At 42.4% G+C, this 16,254-nt stretch overlaps 1 protein-coding gene across 1 annotated transcript in view; it reads left to right on the forward strand.

Annotated features, from left to right (window-relative positions):
• The first annotated feature begins 5,852 nt into the window (after window positions 1-5,852).
• si:ch211-137a8.4 (neurofilament heavy polypeptide) overlaps window positions 5,853-16,254 on the forward strand; it is a 40,741-nt gene continuing 30,339 nt past the window's right edge. The window contains exon 1 of the mRNA XM_031743615.2: window positions 5,853-6,030. The gene's annotated coding sequence lies outside the window, so the exon portion shown is untranslated. The remainder of the gene's footprint in view (window positions 6,031-16,254) is intronic.

Here is a 16,254-nt window from a genome sequence, read left to right on the forward strand (position 1 = left end):
CGCTACAAAGCAGGTGGATGTCAAAGCAAGAATATAGCTGCTGCTCGGTCTGTGGCTTTTCATCAGACTCGGGGAAAACAGCGTTGTTTCTTGTAGCCATTTTGTTTGCTGCTGGGTTTCGAAATGGCCGTTTTAATTTTCATGAACGAGAAACTCTCATGACTCATCAAGTGATGCTACTGACCAGCCAGTTGGTGGCATGCAGTCTGGCAACATCACATTTTAGTACCTGCTTGGATTGCCTGGAATCCAGGCAATCCAGGTACTAAGAAAGTACCTGGTACCAGGAACTATGACCTAATGGAAAACTGTGGCCAACTGTGCTGAGTCGATCCAAGTAGGTACTTACGGAAAAGGGGCTTATTAGACAGATATAATTCTAACCACTGCAGGGCAGTACCTTTGATACCTACAGGATGTTCAGATCACTGTAATAAAATATTATGCTCAACAGTATCGAACGCTGCACTGAGGTCTAGCAGGACAAGCGCAGAAATGAGTCCACTGTCAGAGGCCACTTGTAACCTTCACTGATGCTGCTTCTGTACTGTGACGAGCTAATGCTGAAATCTGACTGAAACTCTTAAAATGAACCTTTTCTCTGCAGATGGTCAGTCGTTTTACAACTGCTCTTTCAAGAAAGTTGAAGGATATTGGCCTTTTCAGAACAAGATCTTTAATCACAAAAGTGTGATTAAAATGGTGGGTGGGTTGAAAGTGCCGTGTTGTGTTTTTTGGTGCCAAAAATGACTATATGTGGACCAATTCAGTTTTATTTATACAGCACCAAATCACAGCAACAGTCGCCTCCTGGCGCTTTATATTGTAAGGTAGACCCTACAATAATACATACAGAGAAAAACCCAACAATCATATGACCCCCTATGAGCAAGCACTTTGGCGAGAGTGGGAAGGAAAAACTCCCTACAGGGGTCTCATTCTGCTTTCTGCTACTACAGGAAGAGTCGCCCCCTGGTTGCCATTAGAAAGACTGCAGATTTCAGTTGCTTGCTTTGCATTTTACTTCCCCAAACATAAGACACAAAGTCTGTCAGCCCGACAGACAGAACCAGACTCTCAGATTTTAAACCAGGTAGATATTTCTGCCGTAAACTGTAAACGTATAAGTAGGACCTCCAGACTTCAAACTTAATATGCCCATCCCTCTGCTCTGAGGAATCCCATGGAGCTAGCTGTGAATGGAATTACATGCTTACCTGAAAGCATCAGTGCATATTTATGTGTGTGTGTCGGTGCTCCTGGTCTCAAAGGCTCATTAGGTGAGCATATGGAGTGATGAGTGAAAAAGGTCTGCCGGTGATGGGGAACAGAAACAAGCCTGACTCAGCACTCCAGCTGCTGAATTACAGCTCGACGGTTTTACCTCTCTACTTTTAATACACCGCGCTGAGCAGAACACACTAAAACTCGCATGACTTACCTTCAAATATCCAAGATTTGTTTTATTGGTCCGCAGAGCATTTTATGCAGTCTTTAAAAAGGTAGAAATTAAATGGTTTTAATTTGCCTTTTAGCCTTTTTTTAATATACAGACAGGAAGTGTCCTCTGAGAGGGAAGGACCTGTTACTGTGGGTCGCTGTGCAGGAGCAGTCAGGTGAAAATGATTTTTCCTCGGTTCAGTCAGGGATTTCAGCATGCTGTGACCCTGCGAGCAGTCTGAACCACTGGTAATAAAATGGAGACACATTAATTCCTGAAATGTTTCGAGATATCAGAGCGTGCAGGAGAACATCAATATATCATTACCACTTAAATGTCGAGACAGCAGTGTAATTACTGCAGACGAGAAAGCTGCCAGCCTCTATCAGTTCAGGAGATGTTTATATTCCCTCATGAAGATGCAGGATACTGAGAATGTGCTGCACATTTTAACCCCTTAAATCCAGCCACCACTGATGATACTGAACCTTTTGTAGAGGTTCTGGACTCCAGATTTGATGCAACAAAAAACAACAATATTGCAAACGTTCCAGTCACAGCGGTCTCAGGCGGTAGAGCCTGTACCTCACAGATGAGCTTTTCTGTTTCCTGTCAGGCTATTTGACCGGTAAACCAACATCGCACTAATGACTTTCTCATCGGTACACACTAATAAGACAGTGTGTCACTTTAACTGCAAGGTTTATTTCTTGTTAGCTGACATATGAGCCAAAGGAAAAGGCAGCTTACCTAACATGATGAGTTGGCTAAACTTTAAAAATGTCAAGCAAACGTGCCTACTCAAAAAAGACTGACTGGGTAGGACTTCAAATGGATAAGTTAAATACACTAAATATAATATCCAAACTGGACACCAGAAGTTAGGAAAAACGTTGCCTGATCTGATGAGCCGTGATTTATGCTGAGACATTGAGAATTTGGTGATGTTGTCATGTCAGTATGGACTAAAACGTTTCCTTTGTTAGTCTTTTTCTGAATAATTAAGGACACATCAGACACACTTCATCCATCCATCTATCTATGTGTTAACTTATGTAACATTTTTTGAGTAAATAAACTCAGAAAATCTCATCATTAAATGTTTTCTATAAACCTAAGCCTGCGTGTCCACAGTATTTAAATTGTGTTTTAGCACTCTGTGATCTCACACTTTGCCTCATTCACATGCCCCATAACACCACAGTTACAGAAACACTGCTTTTAATTAACATTTAATCATTAACCCTGAACACGAGCACTGACCAGGAGTCAGTCCTGGTGGCCTGTTGCTGCTCTCACTCCTAAAAAACACTGGAAAGCACTTCTCATCCACTGGAATGACAAGTTACACATAAACACATAAACATGACTAAACTAAGGCAGGTAAATATTCCCATGAGTATTCTGTACTTTGAAAAACCAAGTACGAGTCACTGACTCAATATAAGTGAGTATAAATAAAGTTAAAGGCAGTCCACTGTGTGCATTTACAGTGTGAGGTCCTGTTTGCTCTGCCAGACTCAATATTGCTCATATTATGGCATGTTTGGCATTGTTACAAAGACTGTCACGTTTTTTATGGTCAGAAGATGTTGCTGTGGGCTGAGACATCTGCAGTCATGTTTTAAGTCTCATTGCTGCCAACGTCCAAAAACTTGGAATAATTTTTAGAACATCTTGTCAAAATGGCCAGATGTGCACCCCAGAAAATGGTGCTAGATCAGATTTTATGAGGGATACAAGTCAAATAATACGTCTTCATCTGGTGACTTTTCTTAATCCATGGAAAAACAAGTTTGATTTCATCCACCAGGATCCTCTGTTGAATCTCCTTTGTTCTCTCCTTGGTTCTGCTCCTTTGCCCATCCATTCCTTCCCCATGTCTCCTCTCCTCAGAGGCACAGAGGGGGGATGAGGGCAGAGCAGAGGTAAAGGAGGAGCAGGAGAAAAGGAGGCTGCTGGCTGTCATGTCAAATCATCATCAGCACCAGACTGCAGAGTCAACGGCACGCTGAGTGACACATCTCTTTTCTGCTCGCTCACTCGCTCGTCTTCTTCGTGTCTCTTTTAAGATCCTTTAAGGGGTTGGCGTTTGACCGCGCTGTGTCTGCACGTGAAAGTTAACCCAGTCCCAGATGCTTTAGGCTTCAGAACAAAACAGCTACATTTCTTCTTTGCTCTTTAATGATCTGCAAACGAATGCATTGCAGTGTTGAGCAGTGGAGCAGACGTTTGTTTTTAAACTGGACTTATTTTTCTCATTTCCAGCTCCTCGTTTCAGAGTAGCTTTGCATGATCTTCTGTGGAAAGCACCTTACTACTCTTGGATCTGATGCATATCCAAGAGTATAAACAGCCCATGTGAAATCTTTTTAGAATGAGCATGAGCACTTCTGGTGGGTCAATAGAAACTCTAAAAATTCATGCAGGGAAATTAAAAATCTTAACAGACACACAGCAGAGTCACTGAGTTAGGATAAATGGGATCTGTTGTAGTCGGTTCCAGCTCTATATTTTCATGCTCTTGCTAATAGATTTGCTTTGCATGATTCACAGTTCAAAATAATCCTTATTTGCTTATAGTGGGCCTCGGTGCAGCCCCTCATTTTATCAGCTGTCTGAAATAAAGTGTTTTAGCCCCTCCCACTTTAAGACAACTGCTTTTTAATTGGCTGTCCCACATAAACAACAAGTTTAAACAACAGGTGGGTGGAGCTTTGTGAGATGATCAGATTAGGGATAGTCTCACTTTGTGACATCATCCAGAGCTAAGAGCAAAAAAAAATAAATAAAAATAAATCTGTGTTTAGAGCAATGTCCAACCATATTCAGTCATATCTGTTAAGATCCAATGAATGCAGCTTATTGAACAGTTGGCATGGAGTGAATGTTTAGCAGAGACTGTGATTTGGTTTGGTCTGTGCAGAAATTCAGAGTTGTGTTATCAGTTAAGTCTGTGAAGCAGCTTTCTTATGACTCTCCTACATAAAATAAAGCTGATGTGTCATGCTACTGCAGTAATTACAAGGAGTAAAGTGCAGTTGCTGTTTATTGCTCTGCAAACACATTTGAAATGCTGTAAAACCAACCGTATCATCCGTCACTGCTGGACACTCCCGCAAAATGTCACATCAGGACAGCTTCTTCAGAAACAGAGCACAGTTAAAGGATGGAGATTAGACTGTGGTTGTGCCAAGTCTGTTCAGGTACATGAAAAACTCGAAATTTTGTGCCCAGAAACAGAAATGTGAATCTTTTGTCCTGTCTTGCTCCCCTAACCCCCAACTGCGGAGGTTTCTTCCTGTTAAAAGGGAGTTTTTCCTTCCCACTGTCACCAAGTGCTTGCTCATGGGGGTCATTTTTGAGTTTTCTCGATTTACCTTTACTGCTGTTTACTGTTGATGTGATTTACTGCTATCTAAATAAAACTGAACTGCCTTGAATTAGTAAATTAACACTTGTGAATATTTTACAAACTGCTGTGAGACTGTGTACCACAGTACAGCCACATATTTTTGACACTGGCCCCTTCTGACAGCAGATCCTCTCTGCAGTCCGTAGCTTCCAGTGAGCTACCAATGAGCTGCCTCCACTGAGCTATCATTTCCCCTTGAAGTGGACCTCAGAGCAACTGCAGTTCTGCAGGTTTCCAGTTGTGCTGAAAGAAAAACTGCAGCCATTATGTACACACAGTAAAGATGCAGTGTGGACACAAAAGGAAGAACTCCAGAGAAGATCCGAGTTTTTTGTGCATATTTTAAATTTAGGAGGAAGGGGCCACCTCGCCTTGCACCCTCTCCTCCTAGTGCACCCGACCCCTTTTTTTCTTCTTTTCTTGCATTGATGCTTTGCCCCCATTGTTCTCCGGCCTACACACACACACACACACACACACACACACACACACACACACACACACACACACACACAAAGATGGAAAACAATGCCTGAAGCGTGAATGGAGCAGCCACCACAGGGAGAGTTGTAAGCTGCTGGCGCACAGAGGAGCGCCGCTGACTCTCTCACCCCATCTGCTCCCTTTGTCTCTCACTCATCTCTCTCTCTTTTAACTCAAAGTTTGCACGCGCATCCCTCGGTGTCCTCACAGACCGAGGACAGAAAAATCATTTTCACATTTTCTCTGAAACATTTTTTGGGCAGTCTAAGGAGGTGGAGTCGGGTGAGATGATGGTGGTGAGGGTGGAGATGATGGGGCTCCTGGACAAGGAACGCAGAAGGGGTGGTGGTCTTCGTGGTTGCTAGGGGCAACCACATAACGTTGAGAGGTGAACGGTGCTTGTGTGTGTGTGTGTGAGAGAGAGAGAGAGAGAGAAAGAAAGAGAGAGAGAGAAGAACCTGCCAACGTCCCGCTGTTCGACCCCTCGCGCCAATTTCATCTCACACAATTGGCTGAGAGAGAGAGCGACGACAGAGGCAGACGCGCGAGCGAGCAACAGAGAGAGAGAGAGAGAGAGAGAGAGGATGGCTGGTAGGATTTAGCCCCGGCAGCGTCTTTTCCCGTCCAACACAACAAGCTTATTACCTTTCTGTCCACGCGCCTGGAAACGGATTTACGCACACGAAAGGAGGTTTGTTTGCCTCTTTTATTTCTGCATTTCTCCACTCTGACCATCACTCTGTCGACTGGCTCATCTCTGGCGTCTAATTCATGTTTTCCTGCTCACCTCTTAATGAGCGGAGGCTTTTATTTCGGCTGTGGTTGGAGGCTACAGGTCGCAGGAGTGTGTTTAATGGCGATTAGCCGGCGGGTAATTAGCCTTTAACGGTCATATTAACCTGGTAGTAGTAGTGGTGGTGGTGGTGGTGGCGTGCGGGGCAGTGAGGGTGTGCTGATTTGGGGGTCCTCGTGCGAGAGCTTGTTTTTGTCGGCGGTGACGGTTGCGGAGGGGGACAATGAACGGGGGCTGTTGTTTGGCGACGTCGCGCGCGCTTGTGCCCAAAAAGCTTTTGATCCAATTGCGTCTGTTTGCACGTTTATATTTATTTACATAGATTTTTTTTTTTAATTGAGTGGGGGGGCACAGGATGGTTGGCGTGTTTTTGTGACGTTATGGAGGCTCACAGGAGCTCCGTATGATAGGTGATGATACTCGCGTGGGGCTTGCGGTTGATACTTTGATGTCACACGGAGCTGTTAATGTCTCTTCGTGCTTCCACGCGGTTCCAAGGGGCGTTTGTTGCTCTCCGGGACGGACGGTTAGATCGGTCCCTGCGCCTCTGACATGTGTGTCTGTCATCTCCTACTTGCGCGCGCCCGCCTGTGTGTGTGTGTGTGTTTCTGTTTTGAGCGCGTGCAGTCTGGAGAATATCCTACCACAAAAATAAAATCAGTGAATTAGAACAAATAATAATAATTTAGAAAAACAACCCGTCGAGGCGCGTGAGGTTGTTTACGCGCCCGGGCAGCAGCGAGCCCAATGAACACAGAATCTCAGTCAGAATGCGCGCGCAGGAAGAAAAAAGAGACTGGAAAGGGGGCGGGGAGGGGAGAGGGCGCGCGAGGGTCTTTAAGCCATTTTCGATGAAGCGCGTGTTTATTAAAAAAAAATGGTGCGCACATGGCGACAGACAGACAGGATCACATCACAATCAGAGCCTAGCGTGCACGTGAGAAACGTAAACGAGGTCAGCGCGAGGAAAGCGGGAAAACTCGTGTATGTAGTGTCATTATCGGCTGTTTTCCGTCCTGTTGGCCCTGATGTGTCGAGGCTGGGGGTTAAAAGTGAGAAGTATGCCACTCTTTTCTTCCTCCAACAATAGACAACGGCGTGCTTGTTGGGAATCTGGCGCTTCACTTGTTTTGCTCAGTGATGGATTCTCCGTGAGCCCCCCTCTCACTGTTGTTGTTGCTGATCTTAAAGTCCTCCATGAACCCCTCACTCACTTGCTGCTTATCTTCATTATGATTAAATTACCAGGTGGTGATTAATCGATCATTTAGCTTTTTTTGGGTGCCCATGTGCCGTCCATTGTTCCCCATGTAAAGCTTTTCATAAAGACACATTGAACTGGGTCCAGTTGGAGCTGAATGCGAACGTTTGCGTGATGAAAAGCTGCTGATATTTTTCTGTGTCCTTCCTGCATCGATGTGAAGTGTATCTGCAGCAGGTGTAGTAAACACTGAAGTCTGCTGACCTTCTGGATCATCATGTTTTTATTGCTTTGTTCATATTTCTGCAGTGTTTCAGCTCTGATTTGGATTTTTTAATACAAAACTTACAGAAATATCCTTTAAATCTGCAACATGGTGGTAGGATTTTACATGTTTTCCCCTCCTTTGGTGTGTTTGGGAGGAAAGATGAAGGGGCACACGATTTAAAAACATGTCGCCATATTAGAAGCTTTTTTTTGCCCCCAAAATGGAGGGGGAGGAGGCTCAGAGAGGAGCTCATTAGCAATGCAAATTAGTTTTCCCCCCCCTTCATCGGGGGCTCGGGCACCTGCTGTCTCGAGCATGCGCGGGTGGCTGGCTGGCTGGCTGGCTTCCTCCCCTCGTTGTCCTCCTCGGGCCTCATGCACGCGCCTCCCTCCCTCCTTCCCTTTGCCTCCTTCTCATTAGACTTATGTTCCATTTTCCACTGTGCGCACACGCTGCAGGAGCTTTGACGGATAAAGAATAAATAAATAAAATAAGAAGAAGGAGGAGAGCTCATGGACTCCTCTCTCTCTCTCACATGCAGCTTCTAGCAGAACATGGTGGGAATAAACGGAGGAAAAGAGGGGAAATAAAAATGTGTGAGGAGGGTTAGCGTTCAAGTTAAACTAGAAAAGGAAGAAGGACACAGAGCTAGGAGAGAGGAAAAAACGAAGGAAAAGTGAAGAATGAGAGGTTGCCTTATTTTAACTCAAATTTCACATTCACACAGGATAAAATATAGATAGCTGTGGTCTAATGCACATTTAGGGTTATTTTATCTGCTTGGCAAGTCTGACGTCATACATTTACGGGTCCAAACACTCCTTCAGGTCCTAAAATTAAACCAACCCTGAGACAGCACTCCAAATCCTTTCAGCTCCCTCTGACTGAAAGATGCTAAAAAAGAAGAAATTAAAGCATACAGCTGTGCTACAACTCTGCAGTATTTTTATGTGATTTGCTCAACACTGCTGCCCATTGTTACACCCATTTTTATGTATTTTAGGATGCCGTCAGGTGGTCTGGTGCACTGCTCCTAGCTAAACGGTCCGAGGAAAGCCGAGCGTCTCCTCGTTCAGTCAGACGGTTCATGTTTGAAATGACTGATTTGTCACAGCAACAGATTAAATTTAGAGTTTGGTGTTTAGACTCCGGGCTCGCCGTTTTTTATGATGGATGTAAACATTGGTGCATTATGAATAAACATCTGCCTGCAGGCTACAGGTGGATGCTGGGGTGGTGGACGGGTTGAAACAAGTCTGAGAGGAAACTTTCAGTGTGAGTGTTTTTGTGATGAAAGTCAAGTGTGTTGTGACCAGTGTTGGGTAAGTTACTTTAAATTAGTAACTTAGTTACATTACTAGTTACTTCCATCAAAAGTAACTCAGTTACTTCAAGTTACTCGTTACTTTAAAAGTAACTAGTTACTAGGGAAAGTAACTTTGGTTTTACTCAGAATTCTCTTGTTAATGTGTTGCTTCCGTAACTGGATACCCAGCCAGACTGCCAGTCTTCTAGCTTGCTTACTTGCCACAAGTGCACTGTGCCACCTACCAACAGAAAGGAAAAAATAATGTGCACATTTCCACGAGAGAAATCCCACGCCTGGACCATCGTCGACTGCCGCCATGATTCTAGCGTACGTCACAGCGTCATGTGCGCTTTTTACATCCAACACAAAAACTGCAGTCGTGGTGCTTTTGATTGTACTCAGAACTTGGAAATTCTGCCTTCTGAATAGGAAGATGTAGGTAACACCAGACTGCAGATGAGCTGCATCCAGGGCTGGACTGGGACAAAAAATCGTCCCGGCATTTTGACTAGAGACCGCCCACCATTATAGGAAAAATCATAAAGCCTTTGAATGAAAACAAACACTGTTGTGACAGTGATGTACACTGTTCTGATGGTATATATGTATCAATCTATCAATTGTTTGTTGTAAGACTCAGATAATTATTTAATAAAAGCGAGACATTTTAAATGAGAATAATAAAGAAAAGTATTTCCTTGTCCCCCCTTTCCTGTTAATGCCCTACCTGGCCCCCTGGCATCACTTTGCTAGACCCGCCCCTGCACAGTTACCAGCTGTCAGCTACACGTAAAAAGGATCCTGGTGTTATTTGTCTCTCAGAAACAGTTCATAACTTCCTTCAACTCATTCATGTCACCTAAAAGGTAAACCTGTTTCTCCATCACCTGTTCAGCTCTGATGATTCAGTAAGGACATCTCCTGGTTTCATCTGCATGTTTCCCTCTCACCAGATAACCAAACGGATATCATGACCAGCAGCTTTACAGCTGTGGCTCCAGCAAACATCAGCTGATACTAGAAATTAATATTAAATAAATTCTAACAACAGCTGATCAAGCTTAAACGTGCTGCTGTTGTTTAGCGCGACATCCGCTGGTTTCCTCTTTCTGGCGCAAAGTGGGCGATAAATAAACAAGAGAAAAGCCGATCAGCTGATCATTGATCAGTTTCGTGATTGAAGTAGAAACAGGAGAGGAGGGGAGAGAATGAGAGAAGAAGAGGCAGCTGTGCAGCTTCAGCTTTGTGTTTTTTTCATTGTAGCTGAAGTCCGGGACAAACTGTGTTCCTTTTCACCTCAGTACGAAACGCGTAATATTTTCTCTGAATACCAGACAATTCTGTTTTTACGGGGACGGTTGGCAACTCTAATAATTAACCATATGAACAAAATAAAGTTCAACATCAGTAACATAGCACCCACACAGCTGTATAGAAACTCCGTCATGCTAGCTAGCACGCAGTACGAAAATGTCAGCATACCGAAAATAAACTCCACCTAAACTTGGTTTATATCTGACCCAGATAGACTGCAGGTCATAACTTCTTACCTGAAGTTCAGTTCACCTGACACTCGGACCGCGGCCGCCGGTCTCTCCTCTTTCCTTTTCCTTCATCCACCTGCTGGCCTCCACCACTTGCTAATGTTATTGAATCTGTGGAAGCTCGCGATATCCACCACACGAAGTAACGAGTAACGAGCCTATCTAAATCCCAGTAACGAGTAACGCGTTCCTGGTTTTGGCATAATAACTAGTTACCGTGCTCGTTACCACAATAATAACGTAGTTACTGTAACGAGTTACTTAATAACATGTTAGTCCCAACACTGGTTGTGACGCAGGGCAGTATTTTCTATGCATTACATTTTTATTTTGTACTAAATTTAGCTTTCATAAGTTTATTAAACATATTCAGTTTTAGTTTAGTTTCTAATAGTTTGTGTTAGGTGTCATTTGTCCTTATTGGATTATATATTGCTATTTATCAGGGAAAAAATGTAGTAGATCCTTTAGTCTGAATATTAGTCATATAAACTGAATTCTCACATAGTTTCCCCAGTTTCTGTTATTCTATATATTTCTTATTTATTTCTTATTTAATTTAAATGATACTGTTCCAAGTACACATTGTTTAGTTTTATTTTGTTCAGCTTAAATGTTTTTAACACCTTTAGTTTAGTTTCAGTTAAATAGATTTACCTTCCTCACACAAATGCATCAGTATATCTGTCCAACATCTATAGATTTATTGATTTTAGCACCTAATATTTACCTGATGTTGCCTGGATTTTGTGGCTTTCTAAAATTTGCACATTACATAAAGAAAGAAGTAGAAATGGAAAAAACTAGAAAACCAAAATAAACATTAAAAATAATCAGAACTCAACAGTCAGAGTTAAAATATCATCATCCAACCCAAACTCACAGGATTTACATTTTACAAACAGGTTTGGTTTGCTTTTGTAGATGGGAGGAAACTGTTGTACATACCAGTATGAATAAATCTGCAGAATATTTGTACATTTGCTGATATGTTTAAAGAACAAAACTGATGTCAGAATCTGATATTTATCACATTAATTTTTCATGAGATAAATGTTTAAAGATCTGAAAAAGCTAAAAGGCTGCAGTTTGGTGTTTTTACATAACGGTCAAAGGGAGGAAAAATGTCGCCATTAGCTTTGGTTGTTTTAAACACTGATGCTGGGACAGAATTCATAGTAAACACTGATTCATTGACGCACAGAAGATGGAAATCTGGACTAGAGCCCAGTGTTTTAATCGGTATTGGCCTTGTCCACTGACATCGGCACAGAATAAAACGGCATTTACTGAAGTCAGAAGCCGATATCTGTTGCGTTACATCAGTTTTGCACTAAATTAATGGCATTTAGTAATTATTTATGATTAAGATTTCTCTGTTTGTCTGCTGGAAAGGGGGATAAATAATAATCACTAATAGAGAGAGAGAGATTGGTATGAGGTATTGGTCCAGTTGTGATGTCACACTCCTCAGTTCTGATTTTTCTGACGAAAATCTGTGTATAATATGTCTAATGTTTAGTTTGACCTTTGACCCTAGGCTGCTCATCATTGCACAGTCAGTATAACGTTTAAAAACATGACATATTTCAAGTTTTGGATTAGTACCAACATGATATGGTCGCCTTCAGCACACATGCAGTCCCAGCTTGTGTCAAAAAGAAGACTAATTTGCTGATAAGCAAAGGTTAATGGGCTGAATGATGAATGGGAGATAAATGAACGAACGCAGGAGACGAAAAGACGGGGCGACAAAGATGAACGATAGACAAAAAAGACAAATTATTGTTGGGGTTAAAATGGCGAAAGTAAGAAGAGAAATGGGCAGGAAGCAATGACGAGGAGCAAAAGGATGGATGATGGCTTAAAAGTGGAGGAACATGCATAAAGGAAAGGAAAGACCGATGCAGAGGATGGCACAAATTAAAGAGACAGAAAAAGAAGAAAAGAGTAAGAATGAGGAGAAGAAATGAGGTTAAGAAGGAGAAAGAAGGCACAAAAGGAAACAGGAGATGTTAACAAAGAAAGATGGAGCAGAAGGATATTAAAGAGCCAAAGAGACAGTAAGTGAGGAAAGGAGTGAAGAAATAAGAGAAGCGAAGGGTAATAAATGGAGCTAAAGAGGAAGGGAGGAATGAGAAGTGGTGAAGGAGGTCGCATTTAAAGGAAAATTAAAGGAGACAAAACAGTTGAGGGTGAAAATGATCAATCAATGAATGAAATATAAAGAAGGTAAAAAGGAAAATGACAGAAGTTTTGTGGGAACCCAGGAGGCGGTGCTCAGCATCACGTATCGCAGCTAACCGCGAACAATCAGCGGGGAACATGGATGTATAGATGCTGAACGCGGTGGCCACGATGGGAGAGCGGAGGGGATTGTTTGGTGACGCACAGCGTGTTTCCTCTGGTCACACGTGGATCATGTGGTCGTTTTAAATTCAGTGAAATGCACAACCGGCATGTGCAAAGTTGTCGCTTTACTGTCATGCAAGACTACGATGAATCCACGAGTTTCTCCGTATACACTTATCTTTACCGTTAAAAGGTCAGGTGTTTAGTGTCGACGGGATACGGCTGCACCCTGATTTCTGATTAGCTTAGTCACACTCATTTGTTAAATTTCTCACCTTACAGCGTGTTTTGTTTTTTCTCAGTGTGTTTGATTTATGTAATGCTCTGCATGTCTGCAGCGATGTGTCTGCAGCATCGCTCTGGTACGTCAGAAACAGATTTTATGATGTCAAGTGTCTGACCAGCGCTGCATTTCTGGGTCGGATGCCGGTTGATTGATATGTTAGCTTATGCATTCCTCATTTTTATGGTATTAGCATTGTGATTGCGACCTAGTTGGCACATCACATACTCCCCCTGAAGAGTGACATGATGATAGCTTTTGTCAGACATCACCTGTGTCTTAGCAAAGGTGCCAGCTGACACAGCAGCATCGGACGCAGGGAGACCTACAAGGTTCACATTGGAAAGCTGTAGTAGTGGTGAGGAAGGTTTGGCACTAAAACCTGCCTGGTCAGGTGGAGGAAAAAGTACTGGGTTAGATTGTAATGTTGTAGGCTGCTTATAAGAATTGGACATAAACATTAGAGGACATAGATTAGATTAATTTTTCAGTCAAAAAGGTTGCTGTTTGATTCAAATCTACCCCTTTGATGAAAAATGTCGAGTTTGGAATGACGGCCCTGTCACTTTAACTGCCCAGAATGAGAATGGGCTGGTTAGCAACTTAAGGTGAAGGCGCAGCTCGACTCACTGTCGTCTGAGCTGTGCTGCAGATTCCAGCGTGTGCTGCAGACAAGTTAAAGTTAAAGAGTTAAAAACACTGAAGTGAATGGACAATGGATGTGACAGCGCCATTTCTAAAGCACCCCAGTCATAAGGGTTTTATATTGGCACATACTGGATGACACATACACTGAGGTGTCTGGATTTGGGCCATAAATAAACTGGATTTTCAAAGTTAGGAATATATAAGTAAGGAAATATTTAACTTAATTTAACTGAAGTCCAAAACACAATGTCTTTAAGGAATGCTCTTCTGCATTAAATGGATGTTTTGTTCACATTTCTCTGAGAATTTAACATTTTAAGAAGAGTTAAAATCTTTTGAAGAGATAACATTTAGATGGACCGATATTTAGACCACCACCATTTTTTTCTATACATAAAAAAAGACATTTCCATGGTAAATTGATGTAGAAAAAGTACAGAATTAACCAGAAATGCTCAAACTTTCTTTTAATAATCATCCTCCTTGTTTCTTTGAATATTTTTGGTTGTTGAGACTGTTCATCCAACAAAACAAGTGATTTGGGAAAGTTTTGACATGTTACAGAACAAACTGGGAATGACTAAAAACAACAGCAACCTGCACCTGCGCAGCAAGTTTTGGCTCGTTGAGGTGGTTGTTTGCTTGCATATGTTTGTGTGTTGATGCTGAATGGCTGATATGAAGAGATTATTTGACCAGAAAATAAAATGTGGAGGAAAAAAAGAAAACCTCTGCTGGAAAGACTTAAGAGATAACATCAAATCGGTATTAAGCTACGCAGACAGATAGCGCTGCCATGGATAAAATATTTAGCTGGATTTCCAAATCAGCCTTTCCCCCCCACATTACTGTGTGTGTGTGTGTGTGTGTGTGTGTGTGTGTGTGTGTGTGTGTGTGTGTGTGTGTGTGTGTGTGTCTCCCCCCAAATCCTACCCAGCATGCCTGCGGAAAACAGGGTCAGGCCGGAGAAAAAAGAGAACGAGAGCGAGCACATGATGGGCAGATAAAGGCTCGTCTGTGTCAGAGGGAGAAGAGAGCGAGGAGGATGAGAAGAGGAGGAGGAGGAGGGCAGGACGATGAAGGGGCCTCTCTGTTGAAGGAGGGAGTTCAGGCTCTATAGAAATCTCCCATGGCGGACAGAAACAAGGCATTTAGTCTGTGAGTCGGCCTCTGGAACGCCATAATAGGCTCTTATAATGATGCCACTATGGACAGGGACGAGAAAACACAGAATGTCCCTTTAAACTGAGCTTTTGGTGAGAAATGCCTGTAGTGTGAAGGAGGTGGATGAGCTGTTGGAGGGCCTGCACTAACATGGGCTCTCTGTTAAAGTCGACTTATCCTGCTTTTCCTTACTTCATGGGCAAAGTTTTAAATACTGAGGTCAGAATATGTACACGTAATCCCTGAAACCGAAGGTCAGACTTCTCTCTGCTCCCAGTGCTCAGTTTCACACAGTTTTTTTTACTCTTAGATGCCACAGACAGCGGATTTCCTCAATATGGTCATCTCACGCAGAGAAGCCCCGCTCACCTGCAGTATAGACTTGCTTTCGAGGGGCAGCCAATGAAAGGAAAATATGTCAGATTTTTCTCCCAGGATTCAAAGTTTAGAAAAATATGTGAGTTATTAATTATGGGTGCCTAATGAATGGGTTCTAAGAATGCATGGTGAGTAAAAAGTGGATTGAAAGAAAATGATTAAAATCCCAAAATAGAATACAGTCTGAGGAAAAACATAAATCTACCCAGATTAAATTAATCTGTAAGTATATCAAAGAAAATTTGCTGATTAATTTCATGAGTTGTGCTGAAATAACATTGAGTGAAGAAAAGTAAAGCTTCCACTGTGACTATTAAACCATTAAATAGACCGAACATGCTTTTCTCTGTGATTTTTGAGGCACAGCCAATCAGAAGACAGTCGGCTTAAAGGAGAAGGAGCTAAAACCGCTTGTTTTAAATAGAGTGAACTGAGTTCACTCAGAACTGAGAAGGATTATTTTGAACTGTGAATCATGCAAAGCTACTCTATTAGGACTTCCAAGCATTGTCTGGGGAATTTGGTTAATGCTCACACGTGAGTTCTCATATATTCACTCAATGAGCAACTGGTCTCTTTAGAAGAGAAGTTAATTGGAAGTTAATAAGTGTTAATTAGAAATGTTATAGGTTTGCAAAAATTACATATTAAGTTTGGATTCATGTGTTGAACCTTGAATATAAATCATTCTGTCGTTAAAGAAGAGAAGCAGGGCTGATGGTTAGGGAAACTTGCCTATTGTTCAGATAATGTGGGAAGTAGTTTCACAGTTGGAATTACAGTGGATGTTTTTCATTGTCCACGATGCATCTGTGCTTCCAGTCGCCCACGCTTCCTTCACGCCAAGCTTCCAACAGAAGATGCTGTCGTTTTGGTCTTTTCTGCAGCTTCGAATTTGAACATAAAATAAAAGGCTGACTTCTGAGAGAACGTCACATCTGTACAGCCTGGATTTCATTTTGACTTCTATAAAGA

Source organism: Oreochromis aureus, linkage group 14, assembly GCF_013358895.1.
Source record: "Oreochromis aureus strain Israel breed Guangdong linkage group 14, ZZ_aureus, whole genome shotgun sequence".
In the NCBI taxonomy this organism is placed as follows: Eukaryota; Metazoa; Chordata; class Actinopteri; order Cichliformes; family Cichlidae; genus Oreochromis; species Oreochromis aureus.